Genomic DNA, 10,604 nt, shown 5'->3' on the forward strand with positions numbered 1-10,604 from the left:
CTAAACCTTCTTGGATTGCTGTTGAAAGTTCTACGTTAAATGATTTTTCTTTTCAGGATGTGGTATTTATGACCAACTGTACTTTTATCTCTCAATATCCAATTTTGAAATATTCCCATCACCTATTACACACACTTTTCTTTAAACCTTTTGTTGACTATCAATCTTTCCTAGCTTCTTCGTTATGGTTTAATAGATACATTAAATTCCGTCACAAATCATTTTATTACAAACACTGGAAAGGAACGGGCATTTTTTATGTTTATCAATTGTTTGCTAATAATTTGATTCTGCCTTTTACTCGATTACAAGAGATTTTTAATCTACCTGACTCATACATTCAACAATATATTGTTCTAGTTCCTGTTCTTCAAAATTGTCTACAGAAGTTCTCTCCTCAACCTTTCCCTCTCTCCTTCTCACCGGATACTACTCCTTATGATATTTCTTCTGATACTATACCCAGTGCCTCATTCATATATAAAACCTTATCTAATATATCATACCCTCACACTAAGTCCAATGTTGAACATGAATGGGAACATGATTTATCCACATCTTTGACTACTCTCCAATGGGATAAACTATGGCAGAAATTATTTCGAACTTCCAAATCTTCAAACATAACACAATCTCTCTATTTTAATTATAATAGAGTTGTTATTACTCCTTTTCTTCTTCACAAGTTCAACCATTCAGTTTCGTCTTCATGTTGGTCATGTCTTACGGAAGAAGGTTTGTTAATACATTTACTTTACTTTTGTCCCAAGGTAAATGCTTTTTGGAAAAATATTTGGTCAAAATGTTTATTGATTTTTTCATACGATCTTCCTATTAATATCCATAATATGTTTTTAGGCACTTTATCTCCAGATTTTGACCAAGTTCCCTCTAAATCTATTTTATTTGACTTGTTATTGCTTTTAAGGTTATACTAACTTGTTGGAAGGACAATTCTAAGTTGTCCTTCTTACATTGGTGGAATTTAATTTGTGATGAACACATAATTGCTTCAGTTTCTTATATATCAACTCACTTACAAATCAAATCTGATCTATTATGGTTACCATTTACTACTTTACGAACATGCCTCATACATAATTTCCTTTTTCCTCTCCCTTTCTCTTTTCTTTTCTATCTTTTCTTATCTTTCTCTATTTTCTGCATTATCTTTCTTCTCCTCCCTCTTTTCTCTTCTCCCCTCTTTTCCCCCTTTTTATAATAAACTTTCCATTGTTATTTCTCACTATTCCAGGTTTTTCACAGATATGTTCTATTTAATTCTCAAATCGTTCAATTTTTCCTCTCATTAACTGTTTTATTATCTCTATTTTTTGCGCAAGCTCATGTACTCAACTGCTTGCTTATGCTTATTTTCACTGTTTTACATATGTACTCATTGTAAACTGCTCATTCATTTTATAATTCGAACGTGCTAGTTATTTTTGCTGTATCTGTGATTTTCTTCCTCAATAAAAATTATTTAACTAAAAAAAAAAAGAAAGAATAGTTGGAATACATCCGGTAACACTGAAATATTTGAAGGTTTGTATCCCGCAAGAGGTGCTGCAGTGTGATCGTCGTACCTCCATAGCCAATTAGTGTGTAAACCTGTAGGTACCTACAACTGATGAGAATTAGAACATGTATAAGTACCGACTGAGGAGGTTAATACTACCTGCAATGATTAACTTGCAAATCACTTTGAGCTTGTGACTGAAGTTTGTTTCAGTAATAAAGGCTATATGCTGTATGACAAACAATTGAATGGTCTTTTTATGGGTATATTAGAAGGGAGATTGGCTAAATTGGCTCCTGGACTAGTTAACTCTGATCAAAAGGGGTTTATTAATGGACGCTTCATCCAGGAACAGACACAGCTTCTCATCGGCAACATAGACCTGGCAACAGCAAGATCAGAGCCCTTGGCGGTAATCGCTCTAGATGCCGCCAAGGCGTGCGATAGGGTCTGTTGGTCCTATCTTTGGGAGGTTCTGGAAGCAATGGGCTTTGGCCCCGTGTTCATTCATATTCTTAGACAATGCTACCAGGGAGCCTCCGCAAAAATCCTGATAAATGGGCTGCTCACTTCCAGCTTTGAGATCCAGAGGGGAACTATTCAGGGGTGTCCCATCTCACCCCTACTGTTTGAATTTTTATATAGAGCTGTTGGCCCAGGCTACAAGGCTAGACAATTAGATCCTGCCCTTTAAATCTCAGCAGTATTCATCAAAAATAGCACTCTATGCTGATGACATTATTCTTTATACCAGCGATCCAGCAGTAACAATGCCAAGGGTCAAGACCCTCTTGGGGGAGTTTGGCTCAATTTCTGGATATCTAGCCAACTCCTCCAAGACGGAGGTAATATGCTGGAATGGGACACAATGGACGGGGCAGATTAGTACAGAGTTTAAATATCTTGGCATCACCATAGTTAGCGAGCTGGATAAGATTGCCCCCTTGAATCTGAAAAAAGTCACCAATTAATTAGATTGTTTGTTTGGAAAGTGGAAGAATCTTCCCCTGACTATGTAAGGTAAATTTAGTTAAAATGACTACCCTCCCCAAGTTGACATACATCTTTAACGCTGTTCCCCTGAGGTTCCCCCAACAGGACATTTCGAAAATACAGGGCAAGATTGGGAGTTTTGTATGGGGGGACAAAGGAGTGAGGTTGTCTTGGAAGAAACTGAGGCGGAGGTTGGACACAGGCGGTTTAGCCCTCCCAGATATCAGTTGGTATCTGGTAGCATTTCAATTTAAAGCCACGCGGATACTTTTGACAAAACCCGCGTCCTCAGCTTGGGGGCTTTTGCATAGTGAGCTGATAAACAACGAAGAGGGGGGCAGTGCAGAAGGGTTTCTTTATAAATTTGGGTCACCAACATTTTTCAAAAAAGTGCGCCTGGAGGTCCTGAAAAACGCATTAGAAATCTGGTCTAAAGTAAGGACTAGGTGTGGATAGGGTAATCTCAGATCACGCCCCTGTTTGGGACTCCCCGGGGACTCCTCTCTGCCTTAAAGATAGTTTGACTGCCCCTATTAAGGAAGCTGGAGTTTCTATTTGGTCAGATCTGGGGGATGTAAACGGTGTCCATTCATGGGAAATATTGAGAGCTTAGATAGGCCCTGGCATATCCAGATTTAAGTTTTTACAATTGAAATCCTGGTTCGAGGCAGAGAGCGGGGGTATAAGGGGAGCTTGGGACACAGAGCTTCTCTTCACATTGGACCATCTGCTGAAGAAAGAGGTATCGACCTGGTACAGGAAACTGGTTGAAGCAGATGATAAAGGTATTCCATCTCAGGCTTCGGTGTGGAGTCAATCTCCTTTCGAATCTGTAATAGGGGAGCTTTTAGAACCCTCCTTAAAACTTCTTTATAAATTCACAAAATCTGCTAGCTTAAAGAAAAGTCATTTTTTGTGACCAATCGTATCTATTATACCCCAACTAAAATAGCAAAATTCGCCCCAACCCCTGAGCCGAAATGTCACAGATGTATGGCCCCCAAAGCCAATGACATTCATATTTTTTTGAGTGCATAGAGTTGGGAGCATTCTGGAAAGGGATTGGGGACTACCTGCGCAGGATTTTTGGCATAAATATTGTGGTCAATGGGCCTTTAGTCTTTTTTGCGGATGATTGTTCCTCAACAAAGGACCTGGCAGTGAAGGATAGAGGACTATTACTATGTCTTATCTTGCTGGCGCGCAGAGAAATCTGTCTGAAATGGAAAGATCCAAACCCCCCAAGAACTGAGGACTGGCTGAATTCAGCATTTGCAATGGCTCGCCTCGATCTTGCCAGCTCCAGCAGCACCTCAACCAGCCTCTGGCAACCTCTTATCACTGTGGGTCGAGACTTGAGACTGTTTAGGTAACGAAGCGCGAAGGGACCCGGTCCTATGATTACACCTTAACTCCAGTGTAAGGAGTTGGTCGGGAGACCTATGCAAGCACAGTTGGCCGGAGGGAGCCCAGGTCCATAATAACGGCTGTAACATTCTGCAATATGCTCAAAGGTGAGATGAGGACAAAAAAAAACAATTGTATGATCTTTTGAATGACACCAGTATGCTCTGTATACAAAATTATAGCAGGAGTCACAGAGAAATCCTATTTTGAGCTATTAATTTTGTAGCTGAAAAAATATCAAAACTTCTGAATCTGCTACAATTTATCTGCCACAACCAAAGTGATGCCTGTAGCCTATGTCACATTATTTATACAAAGTGGACTCTAATATCTTTGCTAACAAGCCTTGTTACAAGACGCTGTAAAGTATGTGGGGTTTTTTGTGTTGATTATCTTCTTTCCTTCAATAAAATGACCTTACACAAAACAATTGCCTTTCATTTCATGGGCTAAATGGGAGGATCTCATACAGAAAAGAGGGGCGGGAGTTGATATGCCTGCACCTTCCTCCTCAAAATGCATCTGCATACACATCAAAAAGATCCGTCTATTCACGGTCTCCTTTCCATTTTACTCAGACAGAGCTATCTCTGTGAATTACAAGGCAATCACCTGCATAAAACGTTGCATGCTCCAACATCGGGCTTCCCACACCTTGTACCCAATTGAGTCCAAGGTGGGGTCTACCACTGTAAGCAGGAGCAAGGGTTTTAAATTAACTTGTGGAATGTGGAATGTGCACTCCACACAAACAAACCGGAGATAATAAATGAGCTGTTAAAATTAGAAGTAGCCTACATTTATTTTATTGTGGATATCCTGATAGGATTAAAATCACAATTGGATGATATAGAAGGGATACTAATTATGCTATCAGCCTATGCGACCACCAACAAGATTCTGACGTCTTCAAAGTGCCCTACAAGTCAGCAGCCCTTTGTCAGGATGTGGTGTCTCTGGTTCAAAATATGGTACCTTATCATTAAAGGCTATCCTTCTTCACCATAATCATTGATCTCTTTATGTCAGATACCACTAACTCCATATCTTATGTCAATTCTATTTCTAAATGTGTAAATTTAACTTCCTCACATTAATGTGCTCTGGTGATCAATAGTAATTGCATGGTGACTATTCTAACAGGACAACTATCTTGTCCCTAAAGTGTTTCTCATCCACCTGCTGTTGTTCTTATATGTTACTGGTGTGCACCACAAAAGGAAACAAACTCATACATAGGTTAGCTGGTGCCATGGGGTCTCTTCAGGTAATCACCTCAAGTTTGTTTTCAGGTGGTAAACCCAACGCTGTTTCCTTCTTAACAAAGGCATTTTTCATTTTGTCCCTTACCCATTGAGCCTGGGTTTGTCTATAACTACCCAATGAATGACATTCTCTAAGTGACGGGCTTCCAAAAAAGTGGTTGTTGAGTATAGTGGACATACAGACGCATTTTACAGTGCTCCTATGTTCACTAATCCTTGTTTTCACTTTCCTCATGGTCATGCCGATGTACCGCAATCCACGGGAGCATGCAATACAATAACTCACCCTTTCAGACTTACAGTTGGTGTGAAAACGTAATTAGTGAGCAAGTGAGAGTGTACGGTGCACTCCAGAATTTAGACGACAATCTGAAACAGGCTATTTCGAAATTTCAACAAAACTAAACAGTTAGTCTGCTACACAGAGATCTGTGGGCTGCCCATCCCACATAAAAATACATGAAAGAAAACTCAAGCACAGTATTTGCTTGAAGCACCGCATGCACTACAAATTATATATATAAAAAATGTATATTCACTTATTTGCAATTTTTTCAAACGAAAACCAACAATTTTTTCAAAAAATACTCATACCACAATTGATTTCAAACAAATGACATTTTTGTTGAAAACAAATCCTATGCGATTATCAACGCATATTGCAATGATTACTGTAATTTTACATTATACATGTTCTAATGATGAATCCATGTTCCATGTTTTACAAATACAAATTAAGTGTTGTAGAAATGCAGGTCAAAGTTGTGCAGCCAATGCATTTCAGGACGAAATGTCCCTTCTTCGGGGGCCACTAAATTAAAGAGAAAATGAAACAATGAGAAAACATCCTGTTGTTGCGATTCATATTACGTTAAATATCACCAAGCTGCTGAAACAAGACAACACCAGCGTCTGTGTACAATGACAATGAGGTGAAGAAAGAAGTGATTTTATACCCGATAGCATGGCAGCAGCCCAAAAAAAATGAATCAACATGGAGGTAGCCCAGTGCGGATCACAGCCGTAAAGGAGCAGGTCACACTCTGACATGTCCACGTGCACACACAACCCATGCCGTATGATGCAGGCAGCTGATGAACAATGCGGAAGGCTGGAGGAGGAGCTTCGCGCGCATCCGAGATGGCCGCGTGAGCACAGGGCTCCCGAGACCCTCGCCGCCTCCCGCAATTATCCTGAATAATATCCTGATTCCGAAGATGGGTTATTGAAGGCGCAGCCCAGCTGATGTACTAGCAGCTTTCAGGAATTGATTTGGACTTCGGGTTCCTGAGCTACGCCATCCTGCACTTTTGTGGCCTACCCCGTGGAGCTACCTGGGCCTTGAGTCATGGCTGTACCCGGGCAGTAATTCAACAACACCGGCTAAAGGGGTCCGGATCTCGGCCCGAATTAACTTTCGGTTTCGTTTTTGCTGCCTGGCGTTCCTCTTCACCGCGATAGACATTGCGCGCAGCTGGCTCCCGTGCTCTTCACCTGGGACTGGGGCCAGCGAGTGCTTGCTGTGGAATTATATTGGCTTCTGTCTGCCTTTGGTGATCCCGTGGGTGAACTTTGAGGAGCCATTTGGACCATATCTCAAGCGCCACTCCGGGGCACCAAGCCCGCCATGACAGGCAAGCCCGAGGGTGACAAACGGAAAGTCAAGACCACCTTCCGAGGAGGTGCAACCCAAACGAATGTTATGGACCGTTACACTCATCCTAAAGGATCCCCTGGTGGCACACCGAAGGTCTGGGACGAGGCGACTGATGACTCAACTGTGTCGGCGGATCTTTTTTTTTTTTTTTTTTTAAATATCTTTTTTCTTTTTCCCAGTACACACATTGTAATGTATATATTGTACATTGACCAATCAACTTTACATTCATGATTTACCCTATCTGGTTTGAAATTAAACAAAAAGAATAAAGCAATAAAATAGAAGATACAGGATACATTTCCGAAACATATTCATAAACTTAAACTTAATAGAACCTATGCTTCATCTTACATAGTCCTGCAATGCCATGCACTCTTTCCATTTCGCTATTGGCTCCCAGATTTTTAAACCTAACCTTCTTCCCCTTTTCCCCTTTCGTGCATAAATTGCCTTCACTAGATTATACATAGCTAATAGATTTGCCAGCCAAATTTGCATACCAGGGGGGGTCTTGTCCAGCCATGCTCTTGCTATTGTCAGCCTCACCACTGCGGTAGCAATAAACATAAATTCCTTGTGAGCAGGTTCTCCCCCCATATCCCTCCCCAACAAAATCCACATAGGTGTCAACTGTACTCGTAATCTTAATGTGCTACCAAGAAAATCTACGTTTTTAATCAAAGTATATAGCTGGGGGCAGGTAGCAAACATATGCACAATATCTGCATCCACTGCATCACATCGAGGGCAGGTGGTACCGGTGGAGCCTCCCCACTTAGCTATTCTAGCTGGGGTGTGGTACAATGAGAACAAAGTCTTATAATGCTGAGATTGCAGGGGACCCGAGCACAAGATGGTACGGCCCATGTCCAAAGATTCCTGAAAGCTTCCAGGCTCCCCCCCCAACTTTTCAACCCACTTGTTGCTAACTTTATTCATATCATCAATCTTCCCTTTTGCAAGACATGCATAAAAGGATCTAATTGTGCAATCCCCTCCTAATTTTATCTTCTCCAAAATTTCATTACTGCCAAACCCCACACTACCACCCTGCTTGTGACAAAGAAAGCTCCTTACCTGCAAGAATTTTAAAAAATCCCTTCTTTCGATACCATACTTAAGGGTGAGGTCTACAAACTGAACTATCCCCTCATCATCCATTAAATCCCCAATCTGTATAATCCCTTTTTGTGCCCATCCCGCCATTGTCAAATCAGCAAAAACTTCCGCAGGGAAGGATTTATTCTTATAGAGCTGGACGTATCTGTTATATCTTCCTAAACCCGTCTTTTTTAAAAGAGCATTCCAGGTCCTGACTGCTGCCACTACAGTCTTGAATCTTGTCCTTTTGTAGTACCCAAACTCTACTGTATTTAAAAAGCAATTTTCTGCCTCCGCCCCCAGTACTACAGAATAGACTTCCGTGGAAATGGTCGTAACTCTTTGCTCAAGTCCCCCACCCCCAATTAGTCCCTGCATATACTGTAGTGCTGCAGCCATTTGATACAGCCTAAAGTCAGGGGCCCCACAGCCCCCTCTCTCTCTCGGGAGAGACATATATCTGTAAGACCGCCGGGTCTTCCCATGTGCCCAAATAAACCTATTCAGTACATTTTCTAGCAAATTAAACCATTTAACTTCAAAAACCAAAGGGATAGATCTAAAAAATAAAGAAATTTGGGAAGAATCAACATTTTGATCACATTAGTGCAACCCATAAGAGAGAGATGGAGATTGTTCATCCTCTCCAGGTCTCCCTTAACCTTATAGATCAATGGAGTCAAATTGCTCTCAACCACCACATCCAATTCGTTCGTTCGGAGTCAATATGGCTACGTCATCTGCGTAAGCTAAGGTCTTCTCAGTACAGTTATTTACCCTCATTGGTGGTATCTCTGGGTTAGTTTCAAATCGCCGCAATAGCGGCTCAAGATATAACGCAAATAGGAGGGGCATCCCTGCCTGGTCCCCCTAGCGATTTCTACTGCAGCTGACAGCCCTCCATTAACTCTAATTCTAGCAGTTGGGGTGGTATAAAGGGCCTGTATAGCTTTTAAGAACGCCTCCCCCATCCCACACCACCTCATTACGTGCCAGAGATAGTCCCAGGAGACCCTGTCGAAAGCTTTCTCAGCGTCTAGGAAGAGTGCTGCGACAGAGTCAAACATAGTGACAACAGTCCTAACATGCTGTGTTGTCTCTTTACCGGGTATAAACTCATGCTGTGTGGGGGTTACCAACTGCTCAATAATCCCAGCCAATCTTTTTGCCAACATTTTAGAGTATATTTTTACATCTGAGTTCATCAGTGTAATTGGTCTGTAAGATCCTGGTGCTTCTGGTGGCTTCCCCTTTTTTAAAATTATAATAATATCAGCCCCCCCCCCCCAGGAATCCGGACTGGATTCCCCTATTTGCGCTTGCAGCATTGTGAAGAACATATCTGCCAAAAGCACGTCTTTAAATACTTGATAGAATTCGAGCGGGATTTGATCCGGCCCTGCTGCTTTACCCACTGGTAAACTTCCGAGGGCACCAGTAAGTTCTTCCAGCTGTAAAGGACCCTCCAATATCTCCCTATCTTCTTCGGACATTATTGGCGGAGAAATATTCCTAAAATAATTTTCGATGTCTACCAATCTCACTGACTCCTCCGGAGTATACAAATCTGAGTAAAACCTCCTAAAAACTTCCCTTATTAAATTAGGATCCACAACCAAATTCCCCTGTATATCCCTAATTTCTTTTATTTCAGCTGCAGCTGTTCTTTGCCTAGTTCCAATTGCCAAAATTTGCCCTACTCTCTCGCTAAATGCATACGTTCTTTCCTTCTTCGTTAAATAATTGTCTGCTGCTCCCTATATGCAGAATCTTTTAACAAGCCTCTCTCGAAAGACCATTGCGAGGGTGTTCTTTGTGCTTGACTAATTTTAAGTGTGAGAATCATCGGGCTATGGTCTGATATAACCCGAGGGAGTTTCTCGACTTGTGACCCAGGGAGCAGGGAATTAGAAAATAGAAAATAATCGAGTCTAACCATTACTTTATGTGGGGCGGAGAAGAAAGTACTCCCATCCAGATGCGGGTGTAACTTTACCCATGGGTCCACCAAGGCATTGTGAGAGACCATAGCAGCTAATGCCCTGTATACTTTCTTCTTCCTTCCCCGAAATATCCCATCTGGCTGTGCAAATGAACTCTCTGGATCGTGTATATTAAAATCCCCACAGCATACTATGGGCTCGGGCCAGTGAGCTAACTCTGTATCAAGGATATGAAAAACGTCTGGGTCGTCTTCTGTGGATCCATAGATTGTAACGAGAGTTAATTTCTGTCCCCTAAAATTTATTTCCAAGATTACCCACCTCCCCCACTGATCTTCATTCTTTTTCCCTATAGTCACATCCCTACGCCTACCCAAGACTGCTACCCCTCTAGTTCTAGTCCCCTGTTTAGTGCTTGCTAACACACTAAACCCTAGTTGCTCCAGGAGATACGTCTTACTCCCTTCTATGTGGGTCTCTTGGAGACATATCAAATCTAGGCGCAGGGGTTTTAAGTACGCCGCCACTTTCATCCTCTTATTTATCTCATTGAGACCACATACATTAATTGATGCTATCCTGCACGCCATAACAGTAACATTAGAGAGTATAGCCAAAGACAGATAATATTTAAAGTCATCAAACCATTTTGTATACATATCGTGTGTTCTAACTGAGTAACAATGTGCTGAAACATATAGTGACAAAGAAAAATT

This window comes from Lissotriton helveticus, chromosome 5_1, assembly GCF_964261635.1.
Source record: "Lissotriton helveticus chromosome 5_1, aLisHel1.1, whole genome shotgun sequence".
Taxonomy (NCBI): domain Eukaryota; kingdom Metazoa; phylum Chordata; class Amphibia; order Caudata; family Salamandridae; genus Lissotriton; species Lissotriton helveticus.